Source organism: Prionailurus viverrinus, chromosome F2, assembly GCF_022837055.1.
Source record: "Prionailurus viverrinus isolate Anna chromosome F2, UM_Priviv_1.0, whole genome shotgun sequence".
Lineage (NCBI taxonomy): Eukaryota > Metazoa > Chordata > Mammalia > Carnivora > Felidae > Prionailurus > Prionailurus viverrinus.
In genome coordinates, this window is record NC_062578.1 from 1,529,568 (window position 1) to 1,550,029 (window position 20,462).

The window sequence follows — 20,462 nt, forward strand, 5'->3', positions numbered from 1 at the left end:
GCCCCCGCTCCCGCCCAGCCTCCACCTGCCGCCCGCCCGGCTGCCCGCCTCCCCCGCGCTTCGCTGGCGCCAGCCGCTGGATGGGTCTTGCACTTTGATTATTTGTGTTAACAGTTAATTTAGCACCGTGGCCACGTGTGCCAAAGCTGCCTCCACTTCCTGCGGGCTCCCAACAAATGGCACTTTTATGAGACCTTTGGAAGCGACTCCCGGGCCGTCTCTGGCGTCGGTGGCCTCGGCCTGGGCGCACAGACCCCGCTCCTCTCGCCCTCCAACCTCCGCCGGGCGCCCCCTCTGATCGCGCCACGTCGCAGCTGCGGTCCAGAGGCGTTTGCAGGAAAGAGCTATTTCTGGCCACCCCGCCCCTGCAGCCGCCGCGCTGTCTGATCTAGCGGAGATTTACGGGGCCGGGCCTGCGCGCTCGGCGGCGGCGCTTTCCCGGACGCCCGCGTGCGCCTGGGGCCTGGGGTCACACGCTGTGCGCTTGGGGTCCTAGCGGAAGGCTGGCCGCCGTCGTCACCGGCTCGGCGCACTCCCCGCCCCGCCCCCGCCTGGGGCCCCCAGTAGTTGCGTCAAATGTGGACCCGCGCACAGAACCTTTCAGATTCCTTTCGGCTCCCTGCGACTCCCCCTCCGTCGTCCCTCAGCTCTGATTCCTCTCGGTCTTCTCCGGGGTGGTGCCTTTTGCTAAAACTGCCTTGATGTCGTGAAACCCGCGTTTGGCTTGTAATCCTTTCCTAAGTTTTCTTCCGAAGTTTGGTATTTTGCAGCGAGGAGAGTGAAATGGCGCCTCCTGGGACTTACAGGGAGGAGGCCTTGGATACTCATCAGAGTTTTCTAAATTCCGGCTCTTCTTTTAAAGAACCCATTTTCCCCTTGCTTAGATTTTTTAATATGGATGCTCCAGAATACTATTAATATGTGGTCTTTCACTTATGGGGAGAAAACTCTAGTCATGTTTGCAGCGAATGTTCTGGCACAGAGAAGGGGCTCTGTGAGCTGCTAGTCAGGGCTTAGAAAGAGGGGTCAGGCCTGAGCTGGCAGGGACCCGTCTTTGCTGGCCTAACAGACCCAGTAAGCCTACGGGAATATTAGCGTACGTTGGGGGTTGCAATCCACTTTGCCATCACTCCAGAGTAGCTGAGAGCAGGGATTGCCCTCCTTGGGCTGAAATTTCTGCATATCCCGCCTTCTTCCTTCCATTTCGGGTGGCTGGAACCTGGGCCCCTCCAGTTCTCAGGGAAGGTTTCTAAGACAGACTGTAAATGGTGCAATTACCTTTTGTGTTGGGGTGGGGCGGGCATTTAACCTCACTTCTTTCTGTTTGACTCTTAACCTTCCACTTTCTCTGACCGTTCAGATTGAACGTTCCACCATAAGGTACCCACGTAGTCAACTACCATTTGGCAAAACCCCTAATTCCTCCGTTAAAATGAGTGTGTTTGGGATTGACCCCACACCCGGAAGAGACAGAAGTGCCTGTTTCTAGATGGAAGTGTGAATGCATGCTTTGAGCCCGTGTCTGTGTATTGTGATACCTGACCAGGGATAATGAAATCCATCTTCCATATCCACAGTGCTAAAACTATGTTTCTGAAGGTCACCAGTGGCCCCCAGTGGGTCGTATTGAATGGTCAAGACTTAATCCTCGTTCCTGTTAAGTTCTCAAGATTATTTGACAAGACTGACCAATCAGACTCTGTCTGGAAACTCCTCTGATCTTGTAGCCACAAACCAACTCCCTCCTTCCTTTTTCTACTCCTGTCCCCTGACTGGATGGGTGCAGGCTGCAGTTTCAACACTTGTCTTCTTGCAGATGACTCTAAAATCGAAATGCTTAGTCCTAAACACCAGGTCCACGTTTCTAACTAAATCAGACATTTATGAGTGGTTGAATCGCCATCATCTGGAATGTAACATGTTCATTCATTTGTTTGTTCAAATGATGCTGATAGCCTAGTGGTCTCTCTTCTTGGTGTTGGGGACACAGTAGTGAAAAAATGAAACATCAAGATCCTGCACTGATAGAGGTGAGGTGAGAATCGACTGGTAGGAAGCTCCCCGGGACCCAGGACCCGTTATGCTTCTCATCTCCTGGGATCAGACATTGGAGTCTGTTTAATTTTCCTATCGTTTACTTCTTACATTCCATCAAGGCCTATTGGTTCTTCATTCACAATATCCTTCTAATCCATTCTTCTCTTTTTGTTCTCTTTTTCTTCTTCCTTTTGAATTCTTTGCTTCTAGATTCTTCAGACCTCCCCCCCTCCACCCCCCCCCCCCCCGTGTAGCTGTGATCTTTTCTCCCCTTGCAGCTAGATTATTCCAAAAGTACGGATCTGATCAATTCAACTGTTCATTAAATGAGTATATTAAGAACGTACTATATGCCGGATACAAGGCTAAGGGCTGAGTTTACATGGAAAGAAAGAGACATCTCACCATCTACCTCACAGAGACCTGGACTGAAAGCCTAATTAAAATACAGCGCGATAATAAGCTAGAACTATGATTCTCTATCATCCACTAGATTAAATTTCCGTGTTTTTAAATTTTTATTTATTTATTTATTTTTTTCACCGTGGATCCAAAGCTTGCCACCACCTGGGCCTAACCTAGTGTCCCAGCTTCCTTTAATCTGCTTCCTGTCCTCATGGCCACACTGTGCTAAGTGCCTCTTCCGGAGCGTGCCCCACCTTTCCTGCCATTCTGTTTTGCCTCTGCCGTTGCTGTTTGCCTGCAATGCCCTCGCCTTACCATCACTGTCACTTCAAATTCAATCTATCCTCTAGAACCGAGCTGAAGTCCCATGTTTTCCAAGTAAAGTCCCATGTTTTTCCAACTGAAAGTCTTAACCCCTTTCCCAAGGTTTTTTTTTTTTTTTTTTTTTTTTTTTTTTTTTTTTTTTTTTTTAGCATTTTGTTTGGGTCCGTTCCATGACATCATCAGACACTGCCAAATATTGGGGTTACTTGCACCTGCTATCCCGTAAGTTCCCTGAGCACAGACACCCTGGTCTTTATCTTTTTATACTCTACAGTCACACCGTAGCATATCAACCTGCAGATGTGAACCCGGAATGAATATTTTTGAGTGAATGGCTACTTGAGGGGTTCACAGAGGAAGTAGACTTCTTTGGGGGCTTATGAGGGGGGACATATTCCAGGTTACTGATATGAAGGATGAAGGATCCTTTCTGAGAAGAGAGGAGGTTATACACGTATAAGGTATTGGATAGAACCCACAGACAGAGAGAAGACAGCAGCATATGGATGGAACAGGGACCTGAGTTGGAGAGGCTCGTATCTTTAACCAAGTGTATTTTCAATTAGAATTTAAATATGATTGTGTCAGAGACCCCCAGAGGAAAAAGACCTGATTTTACACGAGCTAAAGGGAATGCTTCAACCCTGGTCTCAGGGTGAAATTAGAATAGCCCAGCCCAGAAGAACAGTAGCCCCAGGATACTAAAGAGAAGTAATGACTAGAAGCTTTCACAAATTAGCGAATTCTTTTAACCAGTTAACTGAGTGATGCACTTTGTTCTTTTCTAATCTCTGCTGTACATAATTTGTACCCTGACTTTTCTGCCTGCTCCCAGGGGGCCCATTTTCTATGGAAGAACCACGGAGACTGACCTTCAAAAGGATGAAGGATTGTAGGGATCACAGAAACACAGATGACCTCCTTACATTGTGGTTGAGGGAAGCAGGTTTTCAGTAGGTCATTAGTGGCAGAGTGGGGATATGGTCCTTTCTGTTGCATTTACAAGGTGGAGTTTTTGAGGATGCTTTCCGTTGCAAGTCATTGAAAAGAGCATCTCAAAGTGGCTTTCAAAAGCAAAGAAAGGTATTTCTCGTCTCTCTGAAAAGCCACAGGGAAGGCAGCCTCCAGGTGGGCGACCCTTTCTTGGTGGAACCTGTCGTCTGCCCCGGTGCTGAGGCTCACTGGCTGCAGGGAGAGTTCCAGAACCTTCTCTCACACGGGTAACGGGATGTCAGCTTGACTTAGATGACTCAGGGCTCACTCACGGAGCTGGACATGTGGTCAGATTTCCCTGAGCTCTGTGAGCTATCTAGGCGGCTTCTTCCAAAAGGGGTAAGAGGGAGGGATGCTTGGGAAGCACCAGAGAATGGCCTGGAAAATGGAGGGCAGTTCTTCACACGCATCATGCTCGGGAGCCTACACAGCATCCAACAACTTACGGAGAATGTTGGTTGAGTTTTGAGTGCCTAGAGGACAGATATGTTACTTTTTAAAAACCACATCTGGCCTCTTAGAGCACGATCACGGCCTGGCAATCTGGGTCTGGGCCGGCCGTGCAGCTCTGGTCACATTTCACCCACCCAGGTCTGCGTGCGTCCTGCCTTTCCTCCAGTCCCTCCCACCTCAGTTACCAGCTGGCTCTCTCTGCACGTTCTGTCTTCCGTTCTCTGTCTTTTCCCCATCAGTCTTTTCTCTTTCTTCCGTGGATGCACGTGCCTGGTATACACACTGAAGTGGCATTTACATTCTGAGTTGAAGCAAATATTTAGGAAATTGGGGGGAGGTGCATTAAAGCCTTTTCCATTCCTGGGGCACCCGGGTGGCTCAGTCAGTTGGGCATCTGACTTCGGCTCAGGTCATGATCTCACGGCTCGTGAGTTCGAGCCCCGCGTCGGGCTCTGTGCTGACGGCTCAGAGCCTGGAGCCCGCTTCGGATTCGGTGTCTCCCTCTCTCTCTCTGCCCCTCCCCCTCCTCATACTGTGTCTGTCTCTGTCTCAAAAATAAACATTAAAAAAGTAAAAAAAACCACAAAAAACCACAAAAATCCTTTTCCGTTCTAATCTTTTTAGTGCTGACTACTCTGTATTGAGCAACCCCCTGGACCGGACGTTATCTCATTGGAGCCCAGCAAGAGCTCTGTGACGGGGCTGTTGAGACACTTGACTAAAATCATATAAATTGTTGGGGTTCTGGATTCAACCCCTATGCTCTTATCTTTACAATGTCCTGCCAAAGTCTATCTCATTGAGAGAGATTTCGTATTGCCTAGTTTTTGGTCACCGGCATGGTGGCCTAGCAAAGGTCAGCATGTACAACCCACCAAAGAGGCCTTGCTGTTTTCCAACGACTCCCCTCTTGTACATTTAATGTGGTCTGTCTGGGAACGCTGCACTCTGTACAGTGGAACGGTCCTCACTGGTAGAGATCAGGGGCCATCTGTGCCTCTAACACATGTTTACATGTGGGTCGAGATACCATAGACCGATTGTCCGGAGGCTAGCTTCTTCGGGACTGGGCGTCCTGTGCTGTCATGGAGGGACCTCGTGGTGCCACAGCCTTCGTGGTTGACGAGCAAAGCAGGAAGGAGACAGTTGAGGCTGGCCTTGGTTGGACATTTGCTTTACCTGTTCGCATCCTGCCGTGACTCTTGCCACATCGACATTGCCTATGCTGTGCCCATATATACTGCACAGGCTGGTGGCAGTGCTTCTAAAAAGACAACAGGCCCAGGTGTGTGAAGAATGATCTGGCGTCTGGGACTCTCATCATGACAAAGTATCCCAGGGAAAAAAATCCCTGGCTTCCTGACTTAGGTTAAAATTAGCACCGTGGGGTTATTAACCAAGAGGCACTGAGCCCTGTTCTTCACATCCTCCCTGGATTCTCTGAGCTACTCCATACCTTTCAATGAATCGCTGTTGGCTTTAAGTTGGCCAAACATGTTTCCGTTTCTTGCAATCAAAGAGAACTAACTGAAACCACGATGAGACAGCAGGTAGGTGGTGGTTTAGAAAGCGCAGAAATACGATTTGCTACTCGATCATCTCAGACAAATAATGCCAGCCTGGCATCCCAGCCTGTGTCTGTGAAGAAGCCACTTCAGGAATACACTGTTTAAATCATTTGCCTTGAGACAGGGCCTTGTGGAAACAGACCGTGATAATAGATCCAGCCTATCTGTTGGCAGCTTCTTAACCTTCTTACCGGTATCTATGCCCCCAGCTTCCATCTGACTCTGTGAAATATGCCTACTTGCCTACGATGCATGACCTCTGAACCTCAGATTCCTGGACCGAGCTGCGGCTATAGATAAAGACAAAGGGAAAAACAAAAGTAGAGGTACTGGTTTTCGAATGAGGATCAGGGATGGAATTTAGAGGAAAAATATATTTGGGTCTCTAGAGGGTATCTATAGATATTGGAATCCCCCTCCTCCCTCTATCAAAAGGTTTCTTGTGCATTACAACGACCAGAGGGTCAACACTAAGACTTTAATCCTCCAGCAGGCCAAAGGAAGGGTCAGTAGGCACGGTGGCTCTGTTAGTAAAGCAGAAAAGAGTTCTAAGACCTTGGTGGGCAAGGCCTTCAGGGATCAGCAGCCTTCCCTCGCTTAGTAGGTGGAGACCCTGAAGTCCAGAGGAGTGAAACTGAGGTGAAGCGTCCCCCAGTGGTGGTGCCTTCTGCCAGGGTCAGGGGAGCGCATCTTGTGTGTTAGCCTCGCTGTCCTTGGTTTGAGATTCACTGGGCCAGGTGGACACAGAACGCCCCACAAGAAACAGAGTTGAAGAAAGGCAAGTTGGCCAAAACGAAAGATGCATTTCTGATGGCTATGTCCCCTGGTGCCCTGATGATGTCGAGCTGGACCCTATCACGCGTTGTCCCCAGAGGTCTTATCATTGTCACTCTGCTTGGGAATAAACAACTGTTCGAGGCTTTGATCAGTTGGAAGTACATCATTGCACTTATCTGCACATAAACAGACTGCAGGAGGTTACGGAAGAAGAAATGTAACTTGATTACGCATTGAGCTGGATTTATAGGCATGTAGGATTAGAAGTAGAACCATGAGAAGTTTGGGGGTTTGCAGTTAATGGAGTGTTTCCATGAACTTGGGTTTTTTTTTTCTCCCTATACTTACAAGCTTTGCATTTCTCGGTATTGTTTTGTACATTCTTGGTTTGAATGAAAGGTTCTCCTCATTCATTGGTCTTAATTTGATGCCAGAATCAAGTTTCTAGGGAGTAAATGACAGTTGACATTCACGGTCACCGATTCAGTCGTTGTGAGAAAGGAAACCAAATCCAGAACCATGCCGGCCAAACCTGCCTTCATGTGTACTGCCAGTGTTGTGAAACTATGGATAAAGAGAGGAAAACAAGTCACTCTTCTGGAAGTGGTTGCAGGTTGTCCCCAAACTGCCACGTGGCTAGTGGAGACATGCCGTGCTCTCTCTGGGCTTTCTTCAGTTCACCTCTCCTGGCAAAGACGAGGCGGGAGCCTCCTCTGTCTCTTCACTTCTGCCTCAAACAGCTTCCTCTACACCGAGGGCCGTCCCATGTCTTAGTTCCTAGGATCCTATTGGAAGGAAACTCTCGAGGGGTTTCTGCATGCTCCAATTTGTGTTTTTACTTGGTTTGTGAGATGATGTTGTTTAAAACATTTCCTAGATTGACTTCAAACACTGTTAGACTCACAGTCCATGAGGGGCTGTCTGATCTGTCTGGAACATATAAGGAATTAGTGCTTTCTGGCACAGAAAAAAAAACAACAACCCATTCTTAGATAATATTTTGAGCACCACAGAGAAGGGCTTTCTCGCAGAGATCTGCATGGGGTGTTATGTTCTCATCCGGAGATTTAAGATGCTTTGACTTTTAAAAGAATAATGGGCTTGTTTTTTTCCCCTCCGTGGGGGAACTTTCTCATCTTCCCTGCCCCCTGCTTAAGCTAAGAACCACGATGCAGAATTCTGAGGCTTCTCGAGATTTTTACTTAAAATCTACTAGCTTTGGTCTCCAGGTGCTAAATGGCATGGCATGAAAATGCTGAAAGTACCCGCGTGTCACAGCCAGTGATTCTCATATTCATTCAGGAGCCTGATGAGCTGCCCCCGGTCAGTGGGAGAAGTGGGACCGATCCCCCGAGGACACTGTGAGCTGACAGCTTCTGAGGAGCTTGGAGCTCAGGGCCCTTGACTCGCAGTCAAACTCCAAGTTCCAGGATGGAACAGAGACTTAATGTCACATTAAAGTATCAAAATGTATGGATGCTTCTCCATCAGGCTATTTAATTTGCATGCAGTGAAAGCTATGTTGCTTCTTGTCAAATCTGTGTGGAAATATACTAAATTTCCCAGGAAACCCATAAAGGATAGATGTAGGGAAAGACTCTGTGGCAGGCTGGGAGCACTTGCGTGGACACGCATCCACGGACTTGCCGTGTACACGCGCTCCTGCTGGGAATCAGAACGTGTGTCTGCTCTTACAGAGACTCTGGGCCCTTGTTCAGGGCACCCACGCCTCACTCCTGTGGCACCGAAGCCACCCCACATGCCGACTGTGAATCACTGGGCAAATCCCGGTGGGTGCCTCGTGTTTCCCTACTTCGAACGCAGTCCTTCTGTGCCACTTGGGTGTGGGGATCCTTGTTCTCTGGGGCCCCTGCCCACTGCAGGTGTCAGGGGAATCAGAAGAATTTTAAACCTGCCTCGGAGGACACTTGTGTCACCAGATGCAGCTGGTGCATTTTTGAGTTTCCTGAATTTCCCGAGCTGTGTCCTGTGCCCCGGGCGTCGACTGGTACGTCGCATAAAACACTGTGTCTTGTCCTCACAACACTTCGGTAAGGTCTAGACCATTTTCTCTACTTTATAAAAAAGGCAACTGAGTCACAGAGAGAGAGAGAGAGAGAGAGAGAGGCTAGAGAACCTGGCCAAAATTTCATAATGAGGGAGAGGTGTGGGTGGGATTTAGATGCAGGTCTACTTGGCTGAACTCTGTGCCTGTTTCTCCCAAAGTGCGCTGTCTCCCCCGGCTGGTATGGGGACGGTGGAGAAGGGGGGCCCAAATGGGAAAGTGTCTCCTGCTGTGTAAGGTCCGTGTATTCCTAGCCTCCATGCCATCCCCTGGGATCTGCTGCCATTTACGCGGAAGGTGTGACGTCAACATTCTTAGTGTGCCATGATGCAAAATCAGAGGAGTAAGAAAGAAGATGACTAACGTGAGAAAAGCCAGTGTGGCGTCTGGTGCCTCGATGACTCATTTGTGTTCCATCAGGACGTCAGGTGGCTCCCTGTAGTGACTCGCACAGGCTACCTCTGCCTGGTGCGCACGGCTGGCCGTTGTCGTCTTCTTGGGCAGGGGTGTCTCCGTGGGACACGCGTGTAGCAGGCCTAGGCACCGCCCTCCCCGGGCCTCCTGTGTACTCCGGCCTTGTGTGTGGGCAGCCCTCGATTCCCGGGCCGGTGCCAAGATCTCGCTTGGCCGAAGGGCACCCCCAGATGTTTTATGCCCCCGCGTTTGGAGAAACTGCTGCAGCCACAGAAACCTGACTCGCTTGAGAAGCTGGAACCTGGGTTCCACTTGCCTCACAGCTAAGTAAGCCGCATTCTTCTCATCTGGGCCAGATCAGCAATCACGCCTCCTCACTGCAAAAATGAGACCTCACCCTTCTCAGTTAGAGTCCTCTCACTTTGCCATCCCCACAGGAATAATCTAGAAGAAGTGTACAGTTACAAAAAGAAAACGCACCATATTGTGATGTAGAGAAATTGGAATCCCTTTTCAAAGTTGTATTTGCTTCGGAAAAAGCGAGAAAAAAGAAACGACAATTTCTCTTTTTCGCCTCTCCCTCTCGATCTCTCACTGTCTTCCTCTGCACACATATGGACACACACACACACACACACACACAGCTACAAGCATTGGTGGGGACCGCTCCCTGTTGCAAGCAAAGCTGCTGAGAAAGCACACGCCAGCCACGGTGGTGAAGTCATGCAAATGCTATGCCCCCAAAGGCCACAGGAATTGTGGAAAGATTTGTGTAAATATCTCATGCATTCTTGTGATCTAAGGTTTATGGAAATGAAAACCACAATCGAAAAGCCAATGCCACATTTATTCCTCCTTCTTCCTTTTCTCCTTTAGAATAAATTCATAGAACATTTTCTGGAGCAGCCAAGAAAATAAATTATTTCAACTCTATTACCGGGAAGACCTGAACCGAAGTGCACTGTTTAAGCAGGTTAAACAGGATCCGCTTGGGAAAAAGATGAGCCAACACGGCCGGTGTCCCGGCTGCCCACTGGGCCGGAGTCCTGAGCTGTGCCGACAGGAATGGCTCCCTTGTTTTCCCCATCTGCAGATGGTATTGGGAGGCCTAATGCTCAGTTGGTGCAAACCTCATCTCGCTCCCATGGACTCCAGGCTTGTTTTCCTCAACTCTCCTTCCTTAATCTTGTGGGGAACACTGGAACTGGAATGTCTCACCTACTCAGCACAGCTCAGACACTCAACTTGCTGGAGCGTCCCTGGCACCAAGTTTAAAGAAACCTTCAAGGAACACACGGTCTTCCACACACAGCTGGGGCTACGACACCCCCCCCCCCCGCCCCCCCTCCCAGGATCCCAGCCGCTGGCCTTCGGGAGTCCTCTCTGCCTTGGCCACTTCGCAGGCCTGAGGGTGAGGAGGAACTCCCTCCGGGGAGGAGGCTGGGGTGCTCTAGGCTTATGCTCGCCCCTTCCCCCATACCTTGTTTAACACAGCACGGAAGTCGGAGCAATAGCACAGTGAGAACACGTTTCGGGCCTAAGGTTTATGATGCACTTGGGTGTAGTATTGGAGGGTTCACTTAATTCCTGCCTCAAGTTTTTCTGACTTATGAGATGGAGCAGTGGGCTAAATCTGGGCCACCCTGACTTCCTGCTTTCCCCTGGCCCTCACCTTCCTCCGCTCATCTTCTGTTGATGCGTGTCTGTCGTACACGGGATGGACTCGGTTTGGGAACGTGCAAGGCAGGAAACAACACTATTTTTACTTAATCTAGTTGAAGATTCTCTCACCGTCCTGGGGTGGGATCTTGGCCAGAACTCATAGCTCTCTTGTTCGCTTTCAGGTATTAAAAGCTCAGCCTGAATTAAATAAAAACGTTCATCTCTCATCTGATTGGACTGCCCCTCACCCTGGTCCTAGATCTCAATTCCTGATCTCCGCCTGGGACCTGGCATTGGGGAAAGGGGAATTTTCTCCATCCTGTCTGCCTCCTCTGGAGTTAGGGCTGGGGAAAGAGGGAAGTTTCCGACAGGAAGGTCCTTTTTTCTAATATAGCTGTTACCTAACTTCGGTGCCCTCTCTGGCTGCCCAGATCCTGGCTTTGCCTTCGCATAGATGCTCCAGTGGATTCTTTGGAAAACACTCATTTTGAAAGACGATCTCAAATGCTGAGCTGTTTTCTGCCACACTTGCTCGGTCCAGCTGACGACTTTGATTCGCTCTTGACTTCTGTTCCCACCCCCTACCTGGACTCTTTCTGCTGGGTTGCCTCACTCTGGAGCCCTCTCGGGGCAGCATCATTTCAAGAAAGCGTAAGCACAGCCACTGGTGCACCATGCAATCTGGCTCATGGCGACGCAGACCATGTCCTGTGTCACAGGAAGAAATGCAGCCCCTGTTGCAACTTGTCGTCCTCGCTCTGCTGTCCGTCACAGGAGCTCGTGCAGCTTCTCATGGTTAGGACGTTCCAACAAGCAGCAAGAGCACTCATCCAACTCCTGAAGACCTCTCTGACCGGACCAGCAGGTCCCTGCCCGTGAAGTACCCTCATCTGGTTTGCAGTACATGTCTTGGGGGATGAGAATACCATAGCACTTCCCCTCCCACTAGGGTAAACACTTTTATCACAAAAAGATCCCTTTTTGGGAGGGTGGGTCAACAAAATGACAAAGTAGGCAGCCCCCTCCCTTCCACAAAAATGTGAGAAAATCAGCAGAAACCATCAGAATGAACTTCTTAAGAACTCTAAAAAGGGGTCAAAAGTTTATAGCGACCAAGAGAATGGCGAATCAAGGAAAACAAGTGTTTAAAGTGGTGTAGCATCTTTGTGGCATTTTTATTTTATTAAAAAAATTTTTTTTAATGTTTATTTATTTTTGAGAGAGAGAGAGAGAGAGAGAGAGAGAGAGACAGACAGAGTGCAAGCCGGGGAGGGGCAGAGAGAGAGGGAGACACAGAATGTGAAGCAGGCTCCAGGCTCTGAGCTGTCAGCACAGAGCCTGACGCAGGGCTCGAACCCATGAACTGTGAGATCATGACCTGAACCGAAGTCAGACGTTTAGCCACCTGAGCCACCCAGGCGCCCCTTTGTGGCATTTTTAGTAGCCTTACCACACACCCCTTATAGTTGATGTCAGTCTTTGAAGAAGGCAGACTAAATTTCTCAAGTGGGACCCTGTTCTCCGACTCCAGACCTTATTTGAAAATTACTGTGTTTGTCTTCTTCTTACCTTTCTGGGAACTACTTGGAGGACTGACGCAAGGTGTTTGTCTCTGTTTCACCTAACTGGGCAGAAAAAGTAGTGGGCATTTGTTGAAAACATTGTAAGGCAAACAAACAATTCACAGCCTCCTGAGCAAAAGACTATAGTTGAAACACATACTAGATCACCTAAATCCTGGGAGGGAAACCTGAAGAGAGCTTTGTGTGTGTGTGTACGTGTGTGTATTAAATCAGGGCATTCCAGGGGCGCCTGGGTGGCGCAGTCGGTTAAGCATCCGACTTCAGCCAGGTCACGATCTCGCGGTCCGGGAGTTCAAGCCCCGTGTCAGGCTCTGGGCTGATGGCTCAGAGCCTGGAGCCTGTTTCCGATTCTGTGTCTCCCTCTCTCTCTGCCCCTCCCCCGTTCATGCTCTGTCTCTCTCTGTCCCAAAAATAAATAAACGTTGAAAAAAAAAAAATTTAAAAAAAAAAATCAGGACATTCCAAAGCACCTGCATATAGCATGACATTTAGAAAGTAACATGCATGCATGCCCAGGGAAAAACTCATTAACCGGAAAGTTCTGAGACTTTTACCACTGACTAATCTACAGACTCCGTGCAAGCAGGAAATGAAGGCTAAAGCAACACTGCTAACAGATTGGCTAAGTGTTGAAGGAGTGCCCCAGCACAGGGTCAATCTTCTAAGATTACTAGAGATTTGTTTTGTTTTGCTTTGTTTTTTAGCTGTTGTGGCATTCAAAGAAATCTGTCAGGACACCCGTTGAAAGCAAGCTAAAGGAACAGTTTTCAGTCACCACACATGACTTGGAATACGGTATTTGGAAAAAAAAAGTTTGGTTAAGTCATTACACAAATAGATGACTACAGCCTTCAAAACAAAAACACCAAACTGTCGGGAAGGAGAAGAATCTGATTTCCAGAGTAACCACCCTATAATATTTAAATATCCAATTTTCAGTGAGAAATCACACATACAAAGAAATCAGAAAGTGTGGCTCATTGAAAGAGACAAAATAAACGGCTACAAATCATCCCTGAGAAAACTCAGACATTCAAGTTACTACATAAAGATTTAAGTCACCTGTCTTAAATATGTTCATAGAGCTAATGGAAATTATGGACAAAGAGCTAAAGGAAGCCAGATGGAAATTATTAAAAAGAACTAAATAGAAATTCTGGAGCTAAAAAGTACAATAACTGAACTGAAAAATTCCCTGGAGAATTTCCACATCAGATTCAACCAAACTGAACAAAGAGTCAGAAAAATTGAAAATAGAACAATTGAAATTATATAATCTGTGGAATAGAAAGAAAAAAAATGAAGAAAAAAAAGTAGTGCCCATGGGGCTTGTGAGATATTAAAAAAATCAACATATGCATTATGGGATTCCCAGAAGGAGAGGAGAGCTAGACAAAAAGGCAGAAGGAATATTTGAAGAAATAATGGCTGAAGTTTTCCCAAACAGGAGGAGGAATGAATTTATAAAATCAAGAAGCTCAACAAACTCCAAGTAAGATAAATGGAAAGAAATTCACACTGAGACACATTACATAATTGTTGAAAGCCAAAGGCAATGAGAAAATCTTGAAAACAGCAGGAGAGAAGTGACTCATCACCAGAGATGATGAGATCCTCAATGATATTAACAGCTGATTTCTCATCAGGAACATGGAGGAAAGATGACACATTTAAAACATGGAAGGAAAAAAACCCTATCAACCAAGAATTCTGTATCTGGGAAGACCACCCTCAAAAATGAAAGACAAATTAAGACATTCCTGATAAAAGCTGGGGGAATTTGTTATCAGTAGGCTTTCCTTACAAGAAATACAAAGGGAACAAAGTGAAAGGACACTAGACAATAACTTTGAAGCCAGATGAACCAACAAAGATCTCCAGGAAAGATAGCCCTGTAGGTAAGTATGAAAGCCAATACAATTGCATTTTTGGTTTGTAATGCTACTTTTTATTCTCTACATTATTTAAAGACATATGTATAAAAACAATTAAAAATCTGTTATTGGACACACAACTTATACAAATGTAATTTGTGACAACACAAATGAAAGGGGAAAGAACTGTATAGGAGCAAAGTTTTTGTATTCTACTGAAGTTGAGTAGGTATCAATGATAGCAAAATTGTTATAAATTTGGGATGTTGACTGTAATCTCCGTTATAGCAACACAACAAAACTAAAAAAATATATGAAAGAAAATGAGAAAGGAATCTAAATGGTTTACTAGAAAAAAAACCCTACAAAATACAAAAGAAGACAGCAATGGAGGAAATGAGGGATAAAAATGGGACAAGACGTACAGACAACAAACGTGAAAATGTCAGAAGGAGATCCTTACTTATCCATTAGTCCTTCTTTTCCTACATTTAATTACATTAAATGCAGATATATTATATTAAATGCAAACTCTTCATTTCAAAATACAGATATTAACAAGTGAATAAAATACACAATCCAGTATCCTTTCACGATAAAAATTCTCATCAAAATAGGAATAGAAGGAAACTTCGTCAACAATATAAAAGTCATTTATGAAAACCCCACACCTGACATCCCATTTAGAGTGGTGAAAGGTTGCAATCTTTCCCCATAAGGATATCTGCTTTTACCACTGCCATTCGACATTGTATTAGAAATAGCCATGGATAGTAGGCAAGAAGATAGGAAAAGACATCCACAGTGGAAAGTGAAAAGTAAAGCAATCTTTATTTTCAGATCATGTGATCCTATATATATATACATATATATATATATGTATATATATATATGTATATATATAATACCAAAGAACCCACAAGAAAACTGCTAGAGCTAATAAACACATTCAACAAAGTTATAGAGTATAATATCAACACACAAAAATCAATTGTGTTTTTATATACCAGTAATGAGCAAGCCAAAAAAGGGAACAAGATAAGTTCATTTAAAATATCATCCAGAAGAATAAAATACTTAGGAATCAATGAAACCAAATAGGTGAAAGACTCATCCAGTGAAAACTACAAAACATTGCTGAAAGAAATTAAAGAAGACAAATAAATGGAAAGACATCCTAAGTGCATGTATTAAAAGACTTAATATTGTTAGGATGTTAATTCTACCCAAAACAATCTATAAATTCAATGTTTTCTTTATTAAAATTCCAATGACTTTTTTTGCACAAAAGGAAAAGCCAATCCTCAAATTAATATTGAATTACAGATGATTTTGAATAACCAAAACAATCTTGAAAAAGGAAAACAAAATTGGATAACACATATGTCCTTATTTCAAAAGTTACTACAAACTACAGTGATGAAAAGAGTGTGGTGCTGATATACATATAGACATATAGATCAATGGAAAAGAACTGAGACTCCAGAAATGGACCTATACATTGGTGGTCAACTGGTTTTTTACAAGTGTCCCATTCAATGGGGAGAAACAATCTCTTCAACAATGGTGCTGAGACAACCGGTTACCTATATGCAAAGAAAAAGTTAGACCCCGGTCTGATATCATATACAAGAATAAATATAAGAACTGAACTCATAAAATCTTAGATGTATACATAGGGGTAAATGTTCAGAAACATGGGTTTGATAATAATGGATTCACAGATATGAGCAACACGAAAAAAAGTTGACAAATTGGACTTCATAAAAATTAAAAATTTTGTACATCTAAAGACAGTATTGACAGAGTGCAATGGCAACCTATAGAATGAAAGAAAATATTTGGAAATTATATATTTGATAAGAGTATAGAATCCAGAATATATAAAGAATTCATACAATGCAAAAACAAAGACAAACAACCAAATTGAAAAAAAAGTGTGTAGAAGATATTCTCCAAAGGAGATACATAAATGACTGACAAATACATAAAAAGAAAGGTGCTCAACATCATTAGTCAATGGAAACCCTTGTATGTTGCTGCTGGGAGTAGAAGGTGGTACAACCTCTATGGAAGACAGTGTGGCATTTCTTTAAAAAGTTAAGCATAGAATTATCATATGACCCCAAAATTCCATTTGGCGAAATATACCCCAAACGGGTACTCAAGCAAGAACGTGAACACACGCACTGATGGTAGCACTATTGGCAACAGCCGAAAGATGGAAACAGTCCTACTGCCCGTCAGTGGATGGATGGATAGACAAAAGTGGTATATCTGCAGCTATAGAAAGGAATGAAATGCTGATACATACTATAATGCAGATTAACTTTGAAAAAATACTACGTGAAAGAATTCAGACACAACAGGTCGTATATTGTATGATTTAATTTATACGAGATGTGCAGAATAGATAAATCCATAGAGACAGAACTCAATTTGGTGGTTTTCAGGAGCTGAGGGGAGGAGGAAATGGGGATAAACTACTGAATGGGGAAGAGGTTTTACTTTGGCGTGATGAAAATGTTTTGGAATTAGATAGAGGTGATAGTTGTGCGGCATTGTGAACGTACAAAATGCCACTGACTTGTTTACTTTAAAATGAGTAGTTTAATGAAATCTCCTCTCAATCTACTCCATCCATCTAGAGCCTCTCCCGAAGGAAGAGGCTGGAAGTGGGTGGAGACTAAGTGTCCCAGAAGAGATGCTGGACTGTCTCTTGGAATGTCCATCAGTTTTCTTTAGAATGTGACTAGTGCTTTCATCCTTAGGACCTTAGTGAGATACCCTGTTACTATGTGTGCTCTGTGACTTATGTTGAGGCTCCACGCTTCTTCTCTCCAAAGAGGAGCGTGCAACAGAGTGGAGCCTTCAAGCACCAAGGAAATGGGATGCAATGTACTCTTGACCTCTCAAGTGACTTTTGCACTCTTACCTAAAGGAAGAACTTAATCCAGGACCAATGCCATGGCTCCTCTTTGCAAGGTCCCGTGAGAAAGCATTCATCACCTAATTATGAGTCTTAGGTATCTTTTTAAAAATTTTTTTTCAATGTTTAATATTTTTGAGAGACAGAGACAGAGTGTGAGCAGGGGAGGGGCAGAGAGAGAAGGAGACACAGAATCCGAAGCGGGCTCCAGGCTCCGAGCTGTCAGCACAGAGCCCGATGAGGGGCTGGAACCCACGAAGCATGAAGTCATGACCTGAGCCAAGGTCGGACACTTACCCGACTGAGCCACCCAGATGCCCCAAGAGTCTGAGGTATCTTAACGAGATGGAAACTTTTGAAAACTTTTCTAGCATCCACACATCCCAGTTTCTTTCCTTTTACAGGTAAAAAAAGGCTCAGGCATATTAAAAATTTGCCTGGAATCCATAGAAATAAAAGGTAGATTAGTGGTTGCATAGGGCTGGAGTGGTTGGTTGTAAATAGGGAGAGGCTGCTAATGGGAGGGAGTTTTCTTTTGGGATGATAAAAATATTCTAAAATTGATTGTGGTTGTGGTTGTACAGCTCTATGAATATACTAAAAATCATTGAATTGTACACATTACATAGTATGTGAATTATATCTCCATAGAGCTGATCTATCATCTATCTATCTATCTATCTATCTATCATCTATTATCTATCTATCTATCTATCAGTCAATTGCCTGGGGCCATTCACAGCTAATTAGTGGCAGGGGAGCCCTTCAGTTCCATGATAATAATGACCTATCACTATGAGTCTCAAATGACCCTTTGTCCCAATACCTGTGTCTTTTTCCAGGACTGCTCTGAATAACTGCATGGCTCCTCTAAATTACTTGCTTATGTGACAGCTTCGTTGGTCTATCCCTATAAGACAGGTCAGATGATGCATGCTCTATAGGACTTCATATTCAAGTGGCTGATATTATGGCTAGACTCCCCTGTTGGAATGAAGATGTCTGTCTATTTGGGAAACGAAGTCTTCCAAGGAAGCAGATAATGAAGTTTTCAGTTCCTAAGCATTTTCTGATGCAGTGGCTCTGTTGGGAAAGCCCTTCTGGCCATCCTATAGGAGAAGGTCATGTGAGATGAAATAGAAAAGAATTTTCCCAAAGAGGAGGTCACTCTGCTTCTGAAATTATCTAGACACAAACCAGACGGAGGGGCACAAAAGCCCTCCTGGCAATTATGTTCCTAAGCCCCCTTGGTAATTGGTCAGCGCATTTGAGAAGCATTCAATGAATTATTGCTGGCAAAAATGCTTTTGTATGAACAGTGAGTCTAAAGCATATGGAAAACACTACTGGCCCAAATTATTTTATTCTTTCAAATACAATATCCCTACAGCCGTTGGGCCGACCCGAGGCTGGGGGGGAATGACTGAGGTCTTTTGAGTCCAGCTGCTCGTCTAGTTGAGGTTACTCCGATTGGTGGTTTTGGCCTCCGGAGCTGGGTCTGCACACACAAAGCCAAACGAAAGCTTGGTCGTCGCACTGACTCGGGGAGGGAATCCACTTAGGGAAGATGGCCAGTGTGCATTGTTCAGGAGCCCCTCCTTCCAGCAGGGATCTGCACGAAGAAACTAGAGGGCTCTCCATCACAGGCTTGACTTTGGGGTTACATGACCCGGCGTTTCCTTGGATGTTTTCCATCACGCTGCATTTGGTTAGTCTGTTCTCGCGGATGCTGCCTTCTATGCAGAAAGGAGCCATATTAGACTTAAGGCAATTTTCCTCAAAATAGCTTCTTTTTATACATGCCTCCAACACACTTCCTTCTTCGTCTGCTGTCTGTTCTGGGGGGGGTGGGTTGGGGGAGGCTGCAACGCTCTGCTGACCTGAGTTCAGTGGTCTGTTGCTTATTTTATCTCCCCAAACAAAACAAATTTCTCTCCATTTTGTTCTATTTCCTATCAGATAGAATCTTTTGTTTTCACTTGCTGCCTTGTCAGCTTCCAAGAATTTTTTTCTTCTTGAGACTAGTCGAGACACCCAGGGTTCAGTGGTCTGTGGCCGGCTCCAGCCCAAGGTCGAGGATTCCCTCCTTTTCCTTCCCAGTATTGTCCAGCATCCTGCGGGGCCCTGTCCCTGGCCACACCAGCGGACGGTGCGGCCTGGCACTGGCGTCCTCCTGCAGTCTTGGGGCACGGTTGTACCCTGGCCAAGCCTCACCACAGCTGCGTGCTCTCCCATGCCCGGGGCAGGAGGAAGCCAGAAGGTCCGAAGGAATGGGTTCCTCTTGGTCCTCGGCTTTCTGGGTTGTCCCCGTGAGAGCAGGTTGGAGGATCTCAGGACACTGTGTGTGTCACCTGCCAGGGGGTGGGCTGCATCTGTACTTTAGGGGGAGGCCCAATAGGATACTACCCCAAATTAGTTTAGGAACACTGCAGCCTTGCTCCAGGGCCTTTTCAAGTAAGAAGGAGGCTTTCTCCCTTACAATCTTTCCCGTAGACTAAGCTTTCGTGTTAAACACAGACTTAATAAATTCGGAAGTAAAGTCTTTTTAAAAATCTTCCGTGGCTTCCGTTGCCCACAGCACAAAGTGCAGTCGTGGCAGGCCGGCCCACCAGACACCCACAGTCCACATCCTGGATAGGCCCTCCAGCCTGCCACCCTGCGGCTTTAGGCTTGCATGGCCCCCTAGTGCCCCTGTGCCCTAGTGCCCTGCTCCACCAGCCTGGCTCTAGGCTGTACCACCCTAGTGAGGGGCTCCAATGACCCTGTACTCTGTAAGACCTCCACAACTTTCTGGAAACTCACCACTGTCATTCACGATGACACGGCATGCCAACAGCCTCTCTGCCCATCTCCCCACCTAGACCGTGAGCTCCCGGGCTGGCCTACAATGGTGTTTAGCACGTAGGAGGTGCCCAAGAAGTATTTATTGGCTAGGCATCTGCAGGATGAAAGTGGAAAGGCTTTCAATTCCACTCAACGAACACGTTTTGAGCGCTAAGCCAGGCTGCGGGAGTGATATAACGCTGAAGGAGGGGCCCGTCGCTGAGGAAGCGGCACAGTGTATGACACGTAGGGTGGCTCCAGTCACATACAGGAGACCACTGGCGGCATCTCAGAAGGTTGCTGCTTTACCGATCGTTATTTATGAGCACGGAGTGTGGGCGGGGGGCTCACAGGGGCGTAACCTAGAGTGAGTCGTTTTCTGATATTCAAGGGATGCACGCGTAAGTACGTGTGTATGCTCCTCTTTCAGACTCACGGATCCTCAAGAAGATTCCCTCCGTCCTTTCTGTTCTGGGTGGGTTCCTTCGCCCAGGCAGTGAGTGAGATCGGTTTTCTCTTAAGGCAGTTGAAATCATTTCCTCTGAGGAATGGAGC